This window comes from Pseudophryne corroboree, chromosome 2 (assembly GCF_028390025.1).
Source record: "Pseudophryne corroboree isolate aPseCor3 chromosome 2, aPseCor3.hap2, whole genome shotgun sequence".
Lineage (NCBI taxonomy): Eukaryota > Metazoa > Chordata > Amphibia > Anura > Myobatrachidae > Pseudophryne > Pseudophryne corroboree.
The window spans coordinates 176,848,690-176,871,988 of record NC_086445.1 but is presented as its reverse complement, the minus strand read 5'-3'; the positions used below and the strand labels follow the sequence as shown (position 1 = coordinate 176,871,988).

The window sequence follows — 23,299 nt, the reverse complement described above, 5'->3', positions numbered from 1 at the left end:
CCAATCAGAGTACAGAGCCTAATTAAAATAAATGTCGTGCAGCTGCCTTGCTGCACGACCAGAGAAACATGTGTGAACACTTCAATAATCAACCCTGCAACGGGGAACGTGGTGCGCCTGTGGCATCCCCGTTGCTAAGGTCCTGGTGACTCAGCGCGCCCGGCGTCCTAGCGCGCACGGCGTCCTAGCGTTGCTAGGGACCCGGCGGCTCAGCGCGTACGGCGTCCGTAGTTGCTAGGCGCCGGGCAAGGTGGAAGCCCCGGACCGCGGCGCTTAACAATGGCTCCGTGCGGTCGTCTTTCGTTAGCGGTACCATGGGAACTGTTACCGCTGAGGGCTAATGTGGGTAGCTGTCCCAGGGAGACTGTAAAACAGTCGTTATAGCGATTCCCTTGTCGGGGATTAACGGAGCTCTGCTGCGGTGCGCCCTCACAGCATGAGACCAGAACCGGAAGTCTTCTTTTCATTATTTTTAAGGAACTAGTTAAACAGCCTCTACACCTTGTCTGTACTGTTTTATGAACTTCAACCGAAAAGTAAATTAAATATTTCTTGAATGGGTAATAGCCTTAGGTGAAACCTTATGATACTACCTTGGTTAAATTCATATTCTGATTTATCCTGGTTGGAATCTGTTACTACTAGAGATATGTGGATCTGAAGTTGTAAATCTACATGTATGTGTATATATGATTTTTTTGAATACACGTTGACCAATTTAAGAGTTAAGTATTTTTTTAAATAGGTGTCAATTCTGGGGCGTGGCCACGGCGGCAAGCGGGTAGAAAGCAAGACACAGGAGCTCCCCAGGCCTTTAATCCTGCTTTCCTCCTTGGCCCCTTCCGGAGCTACATTTCAGTTGCTGCAGTCTCCTGTCTCACCGGGGCAGCGGCGGGCGTCCTCTGTCACCTCCCGTGTGTGTCTCCTGGCCGCGCCGGCTGCTGCCCAAGATTCAGGCCTAGGCCGCCTGTGGATCCCCGGCCTCGATTTTGCAGTGCTCCGCCGCGCTGCTGCGGTCCCGCGCAGGCGCGAACCTGAGCTGAAGACTGGTGCTGTGAGTAGCCTGGGGTGTGTGGCGTCCCCCTGTACCCCCCGGAGGATTGTACCTGGCTGCTCCTGATCCCTGGCGCTTGGGCTCTACATCTCTGCAGGAGGAGGGAAGCTGTGGGCCCGGCGGCCATCTTGGAGGCAGCTCCCTCTGCAAATCTCCATTGCACTGCACTATGACTCCTAGGTGACTGTGGGGCTGTATGAAGTGTATAGGCATGTGTATACCTGGCTATTTTTGATAATACACCTTGCGTGGTGTATATGTGTTGTGTCCCAGATGACTACACGTGTCCAATGCCTGCCCTAAAATTTCTGGCGTGGAATGTCCGGGGTATTAACAATAAAGTAAAGCGATCCCTTGTACTTAAAATGATTAAGAAATATGACCCGGACATTGTCTGAGTAAGACCCACCTAGAGGGAAATAGACTGCTGTCGTTCCGCAGACCTTGGGTGGGATGGGCCTATCAAAACTATCCAGTTTGAATTCATTACGGTGAATACTGACCCTTATGGCAGGTTTGTGTTTATGGAATCTAAATTGAGCTCCAGAATTTTTTTCCTTCTATCAGTATATGTTCCTCCACCAATTTCGTATGATGTTTTGCAAAAAGGCCGCCTCATTTGTTGCCTCTTCCCCTCACACCCCTGTTATTTGTTTGGGGGACTTAAATAGCGCGTTAGATGCCTCCCTGGACAGGTGGAAGTCTCCTCAGACCCGGGGTCGGGAATGGCCCATCTAAATTTGCAGACTTTGTGAATAGTATGCAGTGGGTGGATGCTTGGAGGACTCTCATGTTTTTCCAGCACACATGGCTCCTTTTCCAGAATCGACCTGGTCCTGGTCTCGCCTGAACTTCTGCCTAGATGTTCATTATGAAGCACGGGGCGTATCTGATCATTCACCCTTGATAATGTCTATAGATGTGGAGTGCCAGAGGGGACAGTTGTATTGGAAATTGCATCCATCCTGGCTTGTTCAGTTGGGTGATTGTTCGGACCAGACAACTCAGTGGGAGGGTTTTTTTGCGGATAATGTGGGCTCGGCCCCGGTGCCTGTTATCTGGGATTCATTCAAAGCTTTTTTACGTGGCTCGCTGATTCGTAAAATTACTGCACAAAAATTGTCATGCAGGGAGAGGGCACTTGAATCTGAGTTTAGGGACCTCGAGATCCACTATTTGGCAAAGGGTACCATTACGCTTAAAACACAATGGTTGACAGCTCAGGCAGCATGGCTAACTCACTTATCTGATAAAAATGCGCGTTCTCTTTTGTTTCGTGCCACTAATTTATATATGCAGGCGGATAGACCGGGTAACTTGCTGGCCCACTTAGTGCAGTATGACCGGCCTGGGACTACGGTTGCGCGGGTGTCTGGTCCTGCTGGCTCCATTGTAGACACCACCCCAGACATTGCACAATTGTTCCTCTCGTATTACAGGGATGTATATGGGTCTCAGCTGGCATGCTCCGCGGAAGTCTTGGACTTATATTTGAACAGTATACTCCTCTCTAAACTCTCCTCTGAGGCTTGTGACTTTCTAGACGCGCCCTAAGTTGCACGATATGTTTATGGATATATTTACCACTGGTCTGTTTCCTCCCTCAATGTCCGAGGCTGTTATAATAGTGTTACCGAAGCCTGGTAAGGACCCCAGACTCTTGGAGTCCTATAGACTGATCTCTCTTATTCCCACCGATGCTAAGATCCTGGCAAAAATTTTGGCGGTTCGGCTTAACACGGTTATTAAAACCATAATACATCAGGCTCAATCCGGCTTTATGCCAGGAATGTCCACGTCTATTAACCTGCGCAAGCTGTATACTATTTTGCAAGCTCCACATGATTTCCCCTCGGATTCGGTCATGGTCTCATTGGACGCAGCTAAGGCGTTAGATAGTGTTGAATGGTCTTACCTGTGGGGAGTCATGAAACATATGGGCTTTGGCCCTAACTATATACAATGGATCAGACTGCTATATCAAAGTCCAAGTGCCAGGATCTTGGTAAACGGATACATTTCTTCCTCTTTTACTTTGTCTTGGGGCACCAGACAGGGATGCCCCCTCTCCCCTGCCTTATTTGCCATAGCCATCGAGCCTTTGGCTTGTTTGCTTAGGTCACACCCGGACATTGAGGGAATTGCTACGGGCCCTTGTATAGACAAAATTGCCCTTTATGTGGATGACCTGCTGTTGTTCATACATGACTATGCTGTATCTATGCCTATTTTGCTGCAGGTCATTGAGGAATTTGGCGGCTTTTCTGGTCTCTGTATCAACTGGTCCAAGTAATTTATTATGCCCGTTATTGGCTCTCCTTCCCCTGTTCCAAAGCTCTCCGTGCCGTTATGCTGGACAGACCAGTTTAAACATCTTGGAATCAAAGTTACAAATAACCCTTTCGATTTTATACCTCTGAACCTTGACCCACTCATGCAACAGATTATACGTAAGTCGAGAGCTTGGTGTAAGCTTCCGCTGACAGTGACTGGCAGGGTTAGCCTCATTAAAATGATAGTGTTGCCCAAACTATTGTATATTATTTTGCAATCTCCGGTATATATTTTCCCGGCATTCTTTAGGAAACTGAATAGTATATTATCATCCTTGATCTGGGCCAACAAGAGGCCTAGAATACAGCTGAATACCCTCACTAGACAAAAAGCCGATGGTGGATTGGCCTTACCCAATTTTCAATTATACTATTATGCTGCTCAGTTGTCACATCTTAGCACTTGGATACAGGGTGGGGATGCTAGTTCTTTACATTGGGCGTTTCTCCAGTGCTACTATCCGGGCCTCTCTCCTGTGCAGGTTTTGCTGATTGGGAAAGTTTCTCTGTTCTCTCCCCCTATTGTTTTCCAGGCTATGAAAATTTGGCTCGCCCTGAGGGGTTTGCTCAAGTTTGATGGTATGGACCCAGATACTCCCCTCTGGCACTCTACTTTGCTTCCTGAACTGGGGGCTCTTGAGGGTGGGGTGGTATGGGCTTCTCAATCAATAGTCTCCATATCCCAACTGTACAGTGATGGCACATTGAAATCTTTTCAGCAATTAAAGGAGGAATTTAATTTGCCCAATTCTTACTTTTATAGATTCCTACAACTCCGACATGCCTTGCAGTCACAGTTTAGGGATTCACACCCAGTGATTCTCCCATTTCCCATAAAGACCTTTTTAAGTTCGCTGGGACGAGTTAAGGTCATTTCTTTCACATACTCGTACCTTCATAAAACATTTCACGCAGACCCTCTCTCACATCTCCATGTGCGTTGGGAATGTGATCTAGGCCCCATAGATGAGGAGGATTGGGAGCTTGCCGTGGAGTACCCGTGTATGGTCACTAAGTCACTTAGCTTTCAACAAATATAGTTCTGTATTTTGCATAGATCATATATGACACCGGCTCGGCTGGCCAGGTTTGGGGTTGGCAACCTAGCTGTTTGCCCTAAATGTGGGGCCACTGGGGGTTCCTTTTGGCACCTTGTGTGGGACTGTCCATCCATACAGGTGTTTTGGTCTGGGATCAGGTCGATTCTGGAACAGACGGGGATACCTAGAAATATGCTGTATATTCATTCCTTACTGAATAAAAAATACTTTATTTAAAAAAAAATATAGGTTTCGATTCTGAATGAAGCTGTGTGGTAAATATCTTTAGAGAATTGGGTTAAGGATGCCGCACAGGACTGAGTGATGTTAAGTAAATTAGTGATTTGAGTATGTTTCCAAGAAAACCGACCAACCCAAAGAAAACTTTCGGAATTTATCACCATCTACCATTGAGGAGAATTTTTTTTTAGGTAGATAAAGAAGGTGATTGTCGATGGTGCTCCCATAGGTCTATTACATAGGTAATAAAGGGAAGAAAAGTAAAGAAAAAGTGACCTTTGTTGGGAGCACTCACTCTTGGAAACAGTTATGATTTAATTTATGCATAATAATGTGAATATGAGAAAATTAAAACGTAACCTTTAATTATTTTAAAATAAAATAAGAGTACACCAGAATTTTTTACTGTGTTTAAAAATATGGTTAGACAATGTAAACCATCGGTTTGAAACTAAGACTGTGAATATATAGATGAATAAATAAGGCAAAAAAATACGGCAAAAAATACCAGGCCCTCCAGGCATTGATTTCTAAGGTTAGTGCAATAGCCGATGTATTGCCATCAGAAAAACCTACAACACCTGGTATTCCTTAGTGGTCAACCACCTAAGTACTGACCAGGCCCAACACCGTATTGCTTCCAAGATCAGACGAGATTGGGCATGTGCGGTGTGGTATGGTAGTAGATTTAAGGTTGATAAGGCAAAACCCTGCAGCTGGTATGCAGCTATTAGATACACCATAAGCCTGGTTGTTATGATGGGCAGATGATCTCTTAATAGAGAAACATATGTTTGACCGTCATTGCACCAAATTGTACCCCAAATGTATAGGTATACGGAGGTTTAAATCATATGGTCAATGAGTTTTGCCAACAGGAACCGCCTGTATGTTGCTTTTTGTGCTGTGCAACATCATTCAGAACACAGTGTGTTGTGTCCTGAGGAAGGGGGTACGTCCCCCGAAACGTTGACTCCAATAAAACTCACCTGGCTGTTTTTCACCGATTTTGTGTAAGTCTCCGAGTGCCGCCTGTATCCTTCGTCTGTATTGGGGTTCACCCCCCTGGGAGGGCACCGGAGCTCATACCCCTACGGGGAAGCTGAGTGCCGGACTCATCTATGGACTATATATATATATATATCTATATATACATACAGTCAGATCCATAATAACACAATTCTCATATTTTGGGCTCTATACGCCACCACAATGGATTTGAAATTAAACAAACAAGATGTGCTTTAACTGCAGACTTTCCGCTTTAATGTGAGGGTATTTACATCCAAATCAGGTGAACGGTGTAGGAATTACAACAGTTTCTATATGTGCCTCCCACTTTTTAAGGGACCAAAAGTAATGGGACAATCGACTCAAAAGCTATTTTATGGACAGGAGTGAGCTATTCCCTCATTATTTCATCATCATGTAAGCAGGTAAAAGGTCTGGAGTAGATTCCAGGTGTGACATTTCCATTTGGAATCTGTTGCTGTCGACTCTCAATATGAGATCCAAAGAGCTGCCACTATCAGTGAAGCAAGCCATCATTAGGCTGAAAAATCAAAACAAACCCATCAGAGAGATAGCAAAAACATTAGGTGTGGCCAAATCAACTGTTTGGAACATTCTTAAAAAGAAAGAACGCACCAGAGAGCTCAGCAACACCAAAAGATCCTGAAGACCACGGAAAACAACTGTGGTGGATGACAGAAGAATTATTTCCCTGGTGAAGAAAAACCCCTTCACAACAGTTGCCCAGATCAAGAACACTCTCCAGGAGGTAGGTGTATATGAAGAGTGAATATAGAAGGTTCACCACAAGATGTAAACCATTGGTGAGCCACAAAAACAGGAAGACCAGATTAGAGTTTGCCAAACAACATCTAAAAAAGCCTTTACAGTTCTGGAACAACATCCTATGGACAGATGAGACAAAGATCAACTTGTACCAGAGTGATGGAAAGAGAAGAGTATGGAGAAGGAAAGGAACTGCTCATGATCCAAAACATTCCACCTCATCAGTGAGCATGGTGGTGTGGTATCATGGCGTGGGCATGAATGACTGCCAATGGAACTGGCTCCCTTATATTTATTGATAATGTGACTGCTGACAAAAGCAGCAGGATGAATTCTAAAGTGTTTTGGACAATATTATCTGCTCATATTCAGTCAAATGCTTCAGAACTCATTGGACGGCGCTTCACAGTGCAGATGGACAGTGACCCGAAGCATACTGCAAAAGCAACCAAAGAGTTTTTTAAGGCAAATAAGTGGAATGTTATGCAATGACCAAGTCAATCACCTGACCTGAATCCGATTGAGCATGAATTTCACTTGATGAAGACAAAACTGAAGGGAAAATGCCCCAAGAACAAGCAGGAACTGAAGACATTTGCAGTAGAGGCCTGGCAGAGCATCACCAGGGATAAAACCAAGCGTCTGGTGATGTCTATGCGTTCCAGACTTCAGGCTGTAATTGACTGCAAAGGATTTGCAACAAAGTATTAAAAAGTAAAAGTTTGATTTAGGATTGTTTAGTTTGTCCCATTACTTTTGGTCCCTTAAAGTGGGAGGCACATATAGAAACCATTGTAATTCCTACACCGTTCACCTGATTTGGATGTAAACACCCTCAAATTAAAGTGGAAAGTCTGCAGTTAAAGCACACCTCGTTTGTTTCATTTCAAATCCATTGTGGTGGTGTGTAGAGCCCAAAATATGAGAATTGTGTCGATGTCCCAATATTTATGGACCTGACTATATATATATATATATATATATATATATCAAAACGCAATTATACCTAATTACTGCGCTGGTGCGGCAGCCCTCTAATTCGATCCTCCTGTTAGTGAGGACCATACAAAACAACACCTCCAGCAAATTGAATCAGAGGGCGCTCTCAATCACTTAAACTGGTTACCAACTAAAAATTGACCAAATGATTATGGCTTTACACAATTTATTAAAAGCAAAGTATTGCCCAATCTAGACAGAGGTAACCCTTTTTCACAATTACAGATCACAATATATGTCAAATGTGCAATAGTGTAGGGTTTCTTTTCTCTCTGTCTTCAACCCTGACGCGTTTCGTCCTTCGTGGACTTCTTCAGAGGGATGGTCAACACAGCAAATGGTCAGTCCATGAAGCAACCATATATGAATTCAATGGGTTGAAACACTCTAATGCTCAATAGTGTTGAACACTTTAGACTAAATTAGCAATGGACCTCTTTCCAAAAAACACGCTGGTCCAAATGGTATATGGGTAAATATCCCACTTTGGGTGAGCCTCAAAATAATGATGTGTGAGAGAAATAGGCCACAGATACAGCAGTAGTTCCTATGTGCTCTCCCAAGTGCAATATATATATATATATATATATATACATACATATATTGCTACATATTACTGTTAAATAGTTGCTATTACTGTTTTATATGTTAAATATTTGACAAAATGTATAATAAAATATATCTATAGTGTATAACAGCAGCATGCTGTCAATGAATTAAGCTAATGTCAATTAGGTATTTGTTATGCCCTCATATATTACCCTAATTATGCTGGCACTTAGATTAATTATTTATCTACACAAATCAGGCTGAGTTCCTGTCGCACTAATGCCATTATGAACGGTGACTGCGGCATTTTTAAATCATATCAGTGATGTGACAGGAACAAAAGGACTTTCTAATATGCACAGAATTTTATTCAGACCCATAAATTATGCCTCTCGCAAGCTGCTAAATTTAAGTTCTTCATTTTCAAAGTACCTACATAACCCTGAGAAGTGATGATCTGGTCAGGATCCTGGCGTTTGGGATCCCGGTAGTCAGAATACTGATTCTGGAATCCCGACAACTGCTCAGAATGCCGACACTGGGATCCCGACATGGGGGTGAGGGAGGTTAGGTTTAGGGTGTGGGGGGTGGATTAGGGTTAGGCTGTGGGAAGGGAGGGTTAGGGTGAGGCACCACCAGGAAGGGTTAGGGTCAGGCTGCGGGTAAAGAGGTTTAGGGTAAGGGAGGTAAGGGATTAGGTTTAGAATACTTACCTGCTAGGTTTCGGGATCCAGAGCGTTGAGATGCCGCTGTTGATATTTTGACTGCTGGCATCCCAAGCACCGAGATCCATCCCCCCTGAGAATATCAATATATATTCTATTTTCGGCATAAAACACAACAATTCAGTCACATGGTGAATCTTACTTTGATGTAGCTTCAAATTTCTACTTCAGTAATTAATAAAGTCATTGGCTGCATATAGCGCTTGATGTCATGTAGAAAATACAATATCACAATTATTTAGTAAAGGTCATTTAAAAAGGTGCAAAAAAAGCATCTAGCAGTATATTTCGGTTTGCATGAATAAGCACATTTTCCCCCTAGCACATACACAAGTGCATGTCTGTTGGCCAAATTATGTTTTTTTGTTTTTTTTACCTGCCTCCTTAAAATCAGTTTTCATTTGCTCTTGCCGGATTGCAGGTTCAGCTGTAAAGATGTTAGAGTTGTAGCTTAGAAAAGGAGGAAACCTTTATTCAAAGTGCTCCTGACTAGCAGTTCCTAGTTTTCCTTTCATTAATGCAGATGTTTTACTTTTTTAAAAATATTTCTTTATTGAGTCATGTGTTAGAAAAACATTAACATGTCAATAAAAGTTATTATTCGTTTTAAATTATCTTGACATCATACATTAGAATATATGTTATCATAAATAAAACAATAGTAATGTTCGTTCGTTGTGTGATAAATGTGTCAATTTGTTCCACCAACGTAACATCAAAACCTTAAAGTTATTATATTAGCCTTGAAGGGAGCCGCCAACTAACCTCTGGCATCAACACAGAGAAACAGGTAAATCCTGTGCTGCCAACCTTGTTAAATACCACGTGGTGTTCTTTAGGCTATGATGTATTTGTTGCCGTGTGGGTATCAGCATCTGGAGTCTTACCTCCGGTTCTGGTTCCTGCGGCCTTCCTGTTGGTTGGCTGGTGTGGCTGTGATGGATAGGAGCTGCGGCTGCCGGGCATCTGGAGGCCGGGATCTGGGTCCTGGGGAGCGGAGCATGGCAGCTGGAGGTGTCTGTTTCCCAGTGTCCTGTTGCTGGAGTGCGGCGTCTGGGAGGCTGAGGCCAGAGGTAGTGGCTGTGTGCTGGTTCCACATGTGTCCTCTGTGCAGGGAGCAGCCATGTTGGAGACCAAGCCTAGCCAATAGGTATCCCAGTTCGCGTCCAGCCAATCCGGTGCAGTCTTCCCTTATAAAAAGGGGGGGATGCTTAGCTATGGTGCCAGTTCTTCCAGTTACTTGCTGCTGTAAGGTGCTCAAGCTCTGTGCTCCCAGGTTAACCCCATGAATCCTGGTTCTGCTGTGGCCACCCGGTGGTCAATTCTGTTATTGCAGTCCTTTGCTCTAAGTCCACCGCCTCTTGCAGTTTAACCACTGGGTCCACTATCCATTTGCTGACGGTGCTCACAGCGATCCTCTCTTCAACATCATATCACAAGTCATCTCTCCATTCAGTGTTCTTCAGCATCGTTTACAAATCACAAGTCATCTCTCCATTCAGTGTTCTTCAGCATCGTTTACAAATCACAAGTCCTCCATTCAGTGAACTTCGGCATCATTTATAAATCATTTCGTCCTTCAGAATTCACTCAGACTTATCTCCTAGCCGTTGTGTATGATTGAAGTCTCATTAAAACTGAACTAATCTTTCCTTAGTGTTTCGTTTTCAGTCATTGATCAGTCGTCAGATCCCCAACTCAAGCCGAGCGTGACAGTGGGAAGAGGGAGAGCAGAAATATATGATACCCATAGCGTAAAAAAATGATCCACCTGTTTGCCCTTGTCCACTATCGCCTCCACCTAATCCATCCGGAACAGATGATATATTTTAGTTAAAAATAAAGGCATCTGCAGAGGCGTAGTATCTATCCATCCTTGGAGAATTGTCTTTTTCCCTGCTGCGCTAAGAGCTATAAGAAATTTTTTGCATTCTAGGGGCATTCTAAGATTCGGATCAATAATGCCAAGAATTGCCCATTCTGGAGTGAATGGAACATAGGTTATTAATTTGGCTTCAGCATAACACCTAACGAGATGCCAAAAGTATTGAATAATTGGGCAAGCCCATAAACAATGATAAGTGTCAGCTTCAGACTGATGGCATTTCGGGCAAGAATGATTTTCTGAGGTTCCCATTTGGAAACGTTGCAGAGGGGACAAATATTAGTATTGTGATACACATTTAAAAATAATTTTGTATACATGCTGGCCGGTAAAACTTTGCTTTTTCCAGTATAGGCATTGTTAATCTAGGGAAGTGACTTAACCACTTAGACATGCCTCCCGTAATTTTGGCATGATCTAAGATTTTCCTTAAGAAAGTGTAATGAGAAGAAATAGCTTTGTGTTGAGGGACCGGGTATGATAAAAGGCTGTCTAGAGAGTTATTCCAATCTGCTATTTTGAAGTGCTTAAGAACATGATTTATGTAGAATCGCACTTGTATGAATGCTAAGGGATATGGGCTGATCATAACAAATGTCGAGGATACCTCAAAAAAAGGTCAATATTCTCTGATCCCCTGCGGAAACCAGAGATCTAATAGAATGTAACCCAGCCAATCTCCACATGGTGAAGTGGTGAGCAGTCATGCCGTCCAGAAATTTAGGATTTTGGAGTAAGGGTAGATGTAGGGAGTGGTATTGATTCAATTTAGCATCATGGCGCAGAATGTGCCACAATTTTCTGGTAGTCCACAAGAGTGGGTTGGATTTTATATAATCCGGAATCTCCTGGTCATGCTGGTGAAGGAAACATGTCGGATCTATGCCCTGTAAGAAATTTTGTTCTAATGGCGTGTTCGTATAAACTGAACTTTTTTGTATCCAGTCTCTCAGGTGTCTTAAGAGAGCGGCGTGATTGTATACTTCAATATCGGGGAAATTGATCCCTCCATTAGATTTAGGCTGGGTCAACTTCCGCAATGTTATCCTAGCTCTGCCCCCTTTCCAGACAAATCTCCTAATGAGTGTGTTGATTGATTGTCTGTTTTTGTGAGCAAGACTGGAAGTGTTTGTAACGGATAGAGTAAGCGGGGGATGGCTACCATTTTAAGTAAGTTGGCCCTGCCCAAGTAAGATAATGGAAGATGGTCCCATCCCTTTATATCAGCTGATAGTGTATTTATAGCTTTACTGACATTTATTCTGTACAAATTGTCCATGTTTTGTGGTATCATTATTCCCAAGTATGGGATATGTGTATCGACCCATTGTAGAGGATACTGAGCAATCCATCGCGTTTTAGTGGTAGTCCCACATAACAGCATTGCTCTGGATTTGTCCATGTTTATGCTAAAACCTGAGATAGATCCGAACATCCGAATCTTGTTGAGTATTTGTTGAAGAACCTGTTCAGGATTGCTGATATAAAGGAGTATATCATTGGCAAATGCAGATAGTTTAATTTCCTGTGTACCTATTTTGATTCCCTGAAATGCTGTCCATTCTTGGAGTATACGCAATAAAGGATCTAGTGCCAGATTAAACAATAGAGGGGATAAAGGACAACCGTGGCGGGTGCCCCTTTCTAGATAAAATTTCGGCCCTTTAACTCCATTAATTAGGAGAGAGGCAGAAGGTCTATTGTAAATATACCGTCTATAATCAAGAAATTTTGTTTCGAAGCCCCTGTTTTCTAAGACTGTGTACAAATGTGGCCATAACACCATATTGAATGCTTTGTTAACATCGAGACTTAAAAGCATTTTTGTATCAGCACGGGAATTTTGGGATGTTACCACTGTCGCCAAAGCTATGCGAATAGCCTTGACTGCATATTGGCCCTGTACAAACCCCATCTGAGTAACAGTGAGAATATCGGGGAGAATAACTTGGAGCCGTTTCACCATAATTTTTGCCAAAATCTTATAGTCAACGTTCAGGAGACTAATAGGCCTATATGAAGAAAGTAACATTGTGTCCCTGTCTGGCTTTGGTAGAAGGGTTATATGTGCTTCATTAAAAAAGGGAGATGGACAATTTTTTTCGTGTATAGCTTGGAACAGTTCCAATAACGAGGGGGTAATATGCGGTTGTAGTATGCGATAGTAATCGCCTGAAAGGCCATCTGGGCCTGGGGATGTACCATGAGGTAAGTGCGAGATAGTGTTGTTGATTTCATCCATTGTGATTTTGCCCGCCAAGGCTTCCCATTGATCATGAGTTAAAGGAGGTAACACGGTATTTGTAAGTAGGTGCTTTTGAACATCATTATCTACTTGTGAGGAACTGAATAACGTTGTAAAGTAATCTTGAAATTGAGATGCAATTTCCTGAGATTTAGTTATAATGATGCCAGTTATAGGGTGTTTCAATGCAGTTATTGTATGACATTTTCTAGGGGGCCGAGACATGACTGCAAGCAACCTACCCGCCTTATTCCCCCACCTATAGAATTTGTTTTTTGTGCAATCAATGGAATGTTTTGCTTGTGTTGCTAGATAAGTTTCCAGCAGTTGTCGTGCTTGTCTGTATGTAGTTAGCGTGTTTTCCGATGGAGTATGTACGTATGCCTGAAAAGTTTCTGACATTACTGTCCTTAATGCAATATATTCTGTCTTAGTCTCCTTTTTTTTTGGCAACATAGCTTATTATATGTCCCCTCATCACTGCCTTAGAGGCATTTCAAAAGATTTCAGGTCTGTCCCAATAGTCTAGATTCTCATCGACGAAATTTGTCCAGTGATAAGTGAGATACAATTTAAAGTCTTCTGAATTAGCCAAATAATGTGGCAAGTGCCATAGGCGAACTGTCGGGAGCATTGAAGAATGGGTAAGAGCCAAGGAGACAGGGGTGTGATCCGATATTAATATATCATGTATCTCTACCTGACAAACATTTGAAATTAGTTAATCAGTTATAAGAATTTTGTTATGGGATAACGAATTGTGGGCCAGTGATAAGTGTGTATGCATTCTATCACCGGGATTCAGTAACTTCCATGGATCCGATAAGTCCAAGGAGTGCCTAAAGGTGGATAAAAACCTGTTGTGAAAATCAGTATTTCTGGGCATGGCTGGCGATCTATCAACCGTGGGGTCTTCCACCATATTATAATCACCCCCTACTATTAGAAAGTAGTTTGTTCTACCTTGAAGAGTATGACTGAGGTTCTGAATGAACAAGTGTGTGTTAATATTAGGGGCATAGATGTTAACCAGGGTATATTTGGTGTGGAAGATTTCAATATATAGAATTATAAACCTTCCATTTGGATCAGTTATTTCTTCCAAAATAGATCTTTACGAAATAAGATGGCTACTACCCTATTTTTCCTATGAAAAGGAACAGATATACATGAACCAATCCAAGCAGCCTTCAGTGTGTGATCCTCCCTTGTTATCCAATGTGTTTCTTGTAGAAACACCACATCTGGATGTAAGCGATTAAGATGTGTAGCGACTCGCCGTCTCTTGACAGGCATATTTAAACCACCAACAATCCAGGAAACTATCTGGAGGGGTTTCTGGGGTAAAATATCAGAAGGATTAGTTATAGAAGACAGCATAGCTACTCACCCCCCCCCCAGAGGCAGAAGTGTTGCATGAAAGTCGGCCAAATAACTTGGTTTGTGTCGGCAGCTCCCTACCAATTCCAAGGCTGTACACTAATACAAATTGTACACATTGTTAACATAAAATGGCACAATACAGGAGACAAATTCGAATGTCCATAACGACTCATCCATTTTCAAACATTTTCCAATCAACTATAACTATGGTGGGCACCATCTAGGCCTAGTGGTGCGCACACTGAACACTGCTAATTACAGCAATAAAACTCTATTATGCCGTGATGCCACCCCAATAAGGAATAAAAGAAACAGAAAATGAAAACAAAATAGAAAGACAAAAACAATTGGTACCACCCGAGACGATTAATTCTTGGTGATTCAGAATTCAAAGGATGCTAAGATAGCATTCTATCTATGTGGTGATCGCTGTGGCAGCCTATCCATCAAATAATGTGATTTCGCCATCCCTGGGTCAATGAAAAAAGTTTGACTGCCATTTTCCATTACTCGCAATTTCGCAGGGTATAGCAAGGCAAATCTGATATTCTTGTTGTGTAAAAAAGAGCAAACCTCAGAGAATATTTTTCTCTTTTGGGCAACTGCAGCAGAGAAATCCTGAAAAAATAAAATTTTATGCCCTCCGACCACCAGGCCTTTTGCTTTGCGATAAGCGAGTAGTATATGTTCCTTAGCTCTATAATCAAGATAGCGGGCAATGACTGGGCGGGATCGCCGTTGCGTCTCCTCTCTCAAGTCTGTGAGCTCTCTCAATATTTGGTATCCCTAATGATGTGGGTAGGTCTGTAACAAGAAAGGAAGTGAGTGCCGGCCCTGTAATGGTTTCAGGTACACCCACAAACCGGAGGTTGTTTCTGCGGGACCTATTTTCTAAGTCCTCCAGTTTCACCTGTAACTGTTGTGTGAGTCTTTGGTGGATGGTTACCTTATCCTGACATGAATGGATATTATCTTCTATATCACTTACTCTAGACTCTAGTGCTGTGATGTGAGCCGCGTGTGAATCTATGCGGGCCAACCTGGCATCCAAGAGTGTTTGAAGATCATTAAATCTTTTGTCCATTAGGGGCATCATAAAATCGGCAATTTCTTTTGCCGTCAGGGAAGAGTGTTTGTCCCCATGAGTCTCCAAAATTTCTACCTAGGAGCGAAGGGGCCTTATTTATGGGTCGACTCTTTCCCCTTTCCTGCTCTGTTTGTGGGGTTTGATTGTTTTGGAGGCATATTTTTATCGAGATATTTTTCCATACCCCAGGGGAGTCGGAGAGGAGTAGACAATACTATATGCCCAAAGGTATGAGAATCACCTAAGATATTGTAGTTAAAGGTAGAAAGTTTTGGTTGGCATAATTCCGTTACGCTATTGTACCAAAAACATGGTCCTCATGGGTAGCATCCCAACAAGAGCAAATGGACAAGACATTGTGTAATCACATAAAGCATGTTGTAATTCCCACAAATAATGGTAAGCAGACGAGTGAGCAGGTTAAACACTAATCGATAAACAGTACAAACCTGAAGGCAATGAACATATCAAGGCGACTGGTGCAAAAGACCATAAAATCATACCAAATCTAAGAAGTAGTACAAGAGTGAACCATGTAAGTGGTTCGATTTTAGTGTCAATACATTCAATTATGATCGTATGGGTAGGTTATTAGCAACAGCCTGTAGCTAATGTGTTTTAGATATAAGGTTATACATAGAAATATGTGTGGTAGCATAATCTTAGATATCGAGCAGTGTGAAATAGAGGTGTTTGGTGAAAACAAGAAACACTACATACAATCCCCAAATAGTGTCTGTAAAATGCAAAGCGCATTTAAAGAACTTACAGAAGACTATTATTTTCCCTACTGTTCTCTAATAATATCCAAGGAGCTTGCAGACAATTCAGGAAAAACAGAGTAGAAAGTGAGAGCCAAGCTCACGGCTCTGAGCCACTAGATGGCATTGTTGCATTGGTTATAAATGGCAGCAGTTTACAGTTATCTAAACACCTGTTATAATGAGTATTAACTACCCACAATGAATCTGAAAACATATGAATTATAGCTGAAAGCATGCAGGAGAATATGTCCCTGTAGCACAAAACATATAATAAATGCAAAGTCACTTTCAGCAAGGCAAGGTATAGCACTTTGTCCACGGTTTTGTGTCAATGTGGCTGGGCAAAGCACTATTTATTATCCCATAAGTGCAGGTTAATAGGGGTACTGTCCAGTGGAAGAATCCCTGTATGTTTGTCCAATGAGACTGGAAGGACAGTTCATGTGACCCTAGACCAGGAGTGGGATTAGTTGCCACCGGGTTAATAGGAGACGAATCGGCGTGGTCAGTCAGTTAATAAGCACCAAGTGGACAACGGTCAGGAGGGTCTGGAAATCTTCATCCTGTCCTTTAAGACCCTTGCGGTCAGGGTTTCTTGTCACCAGGTCCTGGCAATGGACGGGTGAAACCAAGTCACAGGAGTAGTATTCCCAGGTCATCGACCTCTGCAACCCCAGTTGATCGGTGGTCCCACGGGTGGTTCTGTAGGGTCTCCCAATAGTTATCCATAGGTCACGATCACCAGCCGCTTCAGGGGAAAGCAGTCAGTGTATAGGCGTAGCAGGTCCATGCGGCAGTGCGTCCGTAGCAAGTGGAACCACGCGGTTTCTCCACAGCCTCATTGTCTCAGCTGACCCGGGGCAGGAAAACTGTACTCGCCATTCCACAGACGTTCTCCACCAAGAGTCAGGTCTCAGCCGCAACGGGTTTCCGTAGTGACGGGTCTATGGCCGGCTGCGCCACACGGTCACAAATACCTCCACACAGTCGGCTTCTTGGCAGTCCCAGAACGGGAAGGGTATCCACGATGAACCCCATCTGCAGCAAGCAGAGGTGAGATGTGCGGCAGCTCTTCCTTCATAGGCACCTTTTCTCCTGTTAAGGGCGCCACAGCATGCCACAGACCTATGGGGATGCCCGAAACACTGCAGGCCGGACTCTGGCAGATATACAGCACCAAATCCCCCAATACTTGGCTCTATTGATAGAGTATCTTTTCCTCTGTGCAGAGAAGTAGGTGAACTTAGCGGTTCGATAAATTTGCACTGGGATGCAGGTAGATTGTGTAGAGGGGAGATGGAGCTAGTTTAAAATGCGGCCACCATGATGCACCACCCACCAGAAGTCCCCAGATGTTTTACTTTTTACTTTACCATATGGTTTGTTCCAGCCTTATTTATGTCTAAAATGAACCATGACAGTGAGGCGACATTGGGGGTGATTCAGAGCTGATTGCTGCTGTGCGTGCTATCAGGTAGTAACTGCGCACACACATCGGACAACAACAAAGGGCATCGCTGGTCAGCGACGGTATGGTGCGAAAAAAAAAGCCGATTACACGGGCATTCACAAGGTAATTGACAGGAGGAAGCCGTATATGGGTGGTAACTGACCGTTTATTCGGAGTGTCCGGAAAAACGCAGGAGAGTATATCTAACGTCAACTCCGGCCCGATCAACCTGCTTTCATTGCACTGTAGGAGTATGTCCTGGGCTGCGCAGTGACTGCACAAAGCGGATTTTTGCTGCTCTCCATACATATGAGATCACACACTTGCACGGCGAATTTACATTCGCTCTGTTGAATGATGCCTGATAAGAAATGTCATCGACTAGGAACACCTAAGAAAGAGATGGATGAAGACGATGGAGGATTCCAATCACATGACCGTATCATACACGGAACATGCAATGAAACATCATTGGTCACTTTAAACCAGTCTGACCGTTACCAGATAATTAAACTATTACGATTGTAATTGGCAGTCTGGTAGACCTCACAGTATATAGGTGAACCCAGGAGGCAATCAGGTTTGCCTCTTATAAAACGAGTAGTGAAACGTGCATTAGGTTAGCTGCGCACATGAAAGGACATCTGTAATAACATATACAATGTATAATGTGTTATGAGACGAATATGTGAAATTGTGAACCTGACCGGAACATATATGAGACGCTGGTGATTACAGCAACGATAGGTCATTGGTGACTGATCGCTATAACATGAATACAACAGACACATGCAGGAGACGCTGACAGCCTTATCAGCGGTGCTACGTTCCATGTCAGCAGTACTGGGAGGGAATTAAACCTATTCTGTGTATCCGTGAATTAACACTAGACTGTACATTTAACAGAGATCATAGGATACATAGATAGTGAATGTAATAGGAATGAGCAAGAGACGCTTACAGTCTTATCAGTGGTGCGTTCCATGTCTGCAGTTCCAGCAGAGAATTTTACCCTACACTGCATATTTATGATGGAATATTAGATTGTAAATCTAACAGAGACCTATAGTAAACATAGATAGCCAAAGCAGTGGCAATGTTTTGGTGACTGATTATCACACTATTAATGTAACAGGTCTATGCAAGAGACACAGACAACCTTATCAGCGGCACCACACTCTTAGTCCTATTCAAACATTCATAACTTACACTGTTATAATCATCTGATTGATTATCATAGCATGAATGTAACAAGAACATGTAGAAGATGCTGACAACCTTATCAGCGATGCCATATACAGAACTACATCTAAGTATCAACAACATTGTTACCATCATTTAAAAATAACCTTGAGGAGTTTTATTTGAAAAGTGACTATTTGTCATGATCCTGACTGTAGTTCTCATATTTAGTGACTTACCTCTGCCATCTGTCCTGGATCCTGCATCTTCTCTGCTAACTGGGATAAACAGCTTTCCAGTACCATGAGTTTCCTGAGTGCTGAGTTCTCTGCCTGGAAGACTCTCACCTTCCAGGCAGAGAACTCAGCACTCAGGAAACTAATTTTGCTACCCAGTCTGGATTACAGTTGTGTTACCAGTTATATCCAGTATCAGTTTCGTCTTAAAAATACAGTCGCAGTATTCTTCAGTCTCGTCTTAAAGACACAGCCACAGTATTCTTCAGTCTCGTCTTAACGACACAGTTGCAGTATTCTTCAGTCTCGTCTTAAGGACACATCCGCAGTATTCTTTAGTCTCGTCTTAAGGACACAGCTGCAGTATTCTTCAGTCTTGTCTTAAAGACACAGCTGCAGTATTCTTCAGTCTTGTCTTAAAGTCACAGACAGTCTTCAGTATTCTTCAGTCTCATCTTAAAGACACAGTCACAGTATTCTTCAGTCTTGTCTTAAAGATACAGTCACAGTTCTTCAGCCTCGTCTTAAGTTACAGCCACTGTCATTGTTCTACATACAGTTGCGTTTCAAGTTATATCTGGTACCAGCCCAGATTACAGTTGCGTTTCAGTTACCCGGGTACCCAGCCTGGTTCACAGTGCGGTTCTCAGTCTCACCACTAACCAGCCCGGTTCTCAGTCTCACCGGTAACCAGTCCGGTTGAACGTCTTCAGCTCTCCTCCCAGTTCTGCGTGACTCCAGAGAACTAATTTCATAGTAACCTTGAGTACACAAACATCTTCTTCTGTGACAGTATACATTCACAACCTGCTATCATCACTAAATCCCTGGTGATCCAGTGGTCAGGATACAGCTCCCTCTGCCGAGGTCCGGATTCGACTCCCAGTCAGGGATTGCTCCTTACTACTTAATCTCACTGATTCCCACAGACCAGCCAAATATACACATAGTCCTCCAGTTATCCGCACGAACTTCACATATACACCGGGTTCACAAAGCTACAGTCTTGACACTATTTCTCCTAACTTTGTGTGATGTGTATGATTATTGGATTACTGTGATACCGAATGTGTAATGAAAGTTCTTAATGGGAGTTCATGAAGTGTGTGTGTACACAGTGGTAACATTTTGCATAATCACAATACATTACCATATCTTGTGACCCATAATTGAGAACTTAATTAATAGCACTGTCCTTAATACTGTGGAGAATTATATATCAGAACCTGACAGGGGAATATTTACGGCACCTCTAACTCCTCCTATGTATTGTTGACAACATGCACCATTGATATAACTATTTCTTGATAATAACACTGTCGAGTGACGGAATCACTGAGAGATCACACTACTGTTATTGTTTGTGTTAGAAGCACCACTGAAAGATACAATTTGAAACAGACTGATGGTTGGATTTATTTGTAACAAGTATATGCCTATACAGCAGGCATGTCCAAACTGCGGCCCTCCAGTTGTTGTGAAACTACATATCCTAGCATGCCCTGACACAGTTTTGCTGTCAGAGAATGCCAAAGCTGTGTCAGGGCATGCTGTGAGGTGTAGTTTCTCAACAGCTGGAGGGCCACAGTTTGGACATGCCTGCTATACAGTATCATGTCTCCTGTCACAATAAGCTGTGAAGAGAACCACTGAGTTCAACAGATAGTGCAAATACTAGAGATGAGCGCCTGAAATTTTTCGGGTTTTGTGTTTTGGTTTTGGGTTCGGTTCCGCGGCCGTGTTTTGGGTTCGAACGCGTTTTGGCAAAACCTCACCGAATTATTTTTGTCGGATTCGGGTGTGTTTTGGATTCGGGTGTTTTTTTCAAAAAACCCTAAAAAACAGCTTAAATCATAGAATTTGGGGGTAATTTTGATCCCAAAGTATTATTAACCTCAAAAAACATAATTTACACTCATTTTCAGCCTATTCTGAACACATCACACCTCACAATATTATTTTTAGTCCTAAAATTTGCACCGAGGTCGCTGTGTGAGTAAGATAAGCGACCCTAGTGGCCGACACAAACACCGGGCCCATCTAGGAGTGGCACTGCAGTGTCACGCAGGATGTCCCTTCCAAAAAACCCTCCCCAAACAGCACATGACGCAAAGAAAAAAAGAGGCGCAATGAGGTAGCTGTGTGAGTAAGATTAGCGACCCTAGTGGCCGACACAAACACCGGGCCCATCTAGGAGTGGCACTGCAGTGTCACGCAGGATGGCCCTTCCAAAAAACCCTCCCCAAACAGCACATGACGCAAAGAAAAAAAGAGGCGCAATGAGGTAGCTGTGTGAGTAAGATTAGCGACCCTAGTGGCCGACACAAACACCGGGCCCATCTAGGAGTGGCACTGCAGTGTCACGCAGGATGGCCCTTCCAAAAAACCCTCCCCAAACAGCACATGACGCAAAGAAAAAAAGAGGCGCAATGAGGTAGCTGACTGTGTGAGTAAGATTAGCGACCCTAGTGGCCGACACAAACACCGGGCACATCTAGGAGTGGCACTGCAGTGTCACGCAGGATGTCCCTTCCAAAAAACCCTCCCCAAACAGCACATGACGCAAAGAAAAAAAGAGGCGCAATGAGGTAGCTGTGTGAGTAAGATTAGCGACCCTAGTGGCCGACACAAACACCGGGCCCATCTAGGAGTGGCACTGCAGTGTCACGCAGGATGTCCCTTCCAAAAAACCCTCCCCAATCAGCACATGATGCAAAGAAAAAGAAAAGAAAAAAGAGGTGCAAGATGGAATTATCCTTGGGCCCTCCCACCCACCCTTATGTTGTATAAACAAAACAGGACATGCACACTTTAACCAACCCATCATTTCAGTGACAGGGTCTGCCACACGACTGTGACTGATATGACGGGTTGGTTTGGACCCCCCCCAAAAAAGAAGCAATTAATCTCTCCTTGCACAAACTGGCTCTACAGAGGCAAGATGTCCACCTCATCTTCACCCTCCGATATATCACCGTGTACATCCCCCTCCTCACAGATTATCAATTCGTCCCCACTGGAATCCACCATCTCAGCTCCCTGTGTACTTTGTGGAGGCAATTGCTGCTGGTCAATGTCTCCGCGGAGGAATTGATTATAATTCATTTTAATGAACATCATCTTCTCCACATTTTCTGGATGTAACCTCGTACGCCGATTGCTGACAAGGTGAGCGGCGGCACTAAACACTCTTTCGGAGTACACACTTGTGGGAGGGCAACTTAGGTAGAATAAAGCCAGTTTGTGCAAGGGCCTCCAAATTGCCTCTTTTTCCTGCCAGTATAAGTACGGACTGTGTGACGTGCCTACTTGGATGCGGTCACTCATATAATCCTCCACCATTCTATCAATGTTGAGAGAATCATATGCAGTGACAGTAGACGACATGTCCGTAATCGTTGTCAGGTCCTTCAGTCCGGACCAGATGTCAGCATCAGCAGTCGCTCCAGACTGCCCTGCATCACCGCCAGCGGGTGGGCTCGGAATTCTGAGCCTTTTCCTCGCACCCCCAGTTGCGGGAGAATGTGAAGGAGGAGATGTTGACAGGTCGCGTTCCGCTTGACTTGACAATTTTGTCACCAGCAGGTCTTTCAACCCCAGCAGACCTGTGTCTGCCGGAAAGAGAGATCCAAGGTAGGCTTTAAATCTAGGATCGAGCACGGTGGCCAAAATGTAGTGCTCTGATTTCAACAGATTGACCACCCGTGAATCCTTGTTAAGCGAATTAAGGGCTGCATCCACAAGTCCCACATGCCTAGCGGAATCGCTCCGTGTTAGCTCCTTCTTCAATGCCTCCAGCTTCTTCTGCAAAAGCCTGATGAGGGGAATGACCTGACTCAGGCTGGCAGTGTCTGAACTGACTTCACGTGTGGCAAGTTCAAAGGGCATCAGAACCTTGCACAACGTTGAAATCATTCTCCACTGCACTTGAGACAGGTGCATTCCATCTCCTATATCGTGCTCAATTGTATAGGCTTGAATGGCCTTTTGCTGCTCCTCCAACCTCTGAAGCATATAGAGGGTTGAATTCCACCTCGTTACCACTTCTTGCTTCAGATGATGGCAGGGCAGGTTCAGTAGTTTTTGGTGGTGCTCCAGTCTTCTGTACGTGGTGCCTGTACGCCGAAAGTGTCCCGCAATTTTTCTGGCCACCGACAGCATCTCTTGCACGCCCCTGTCGTTTTTTAAAAAATTCTGCACCACCAAATTCAAGGTATGTGCAAAACATGGGACGTGCTGGAATTTGCCCATATTTAATGCACACACAATATTGCTGGCGTTGTCCGATGCCACAAATCCACAGGAGAGTCCAATTGGGGTAAGCCATTCC

General features: G+C 43.6%; 1 pseudogene; it reads right to left on the bottom strand.

Annotated features, from left to right (window-relative positions):
* Positions 1-5,236: 5,236 nt before the first annotated feature.
* LOC135054429 (5S ribosomal RNA) lies at positions 5,237-5,355 on the bottom strand (annotated as a pseudogene).
* Between the last annotated feature and the right edge of the window lie 17,944 nt (positions 5,356-23,299).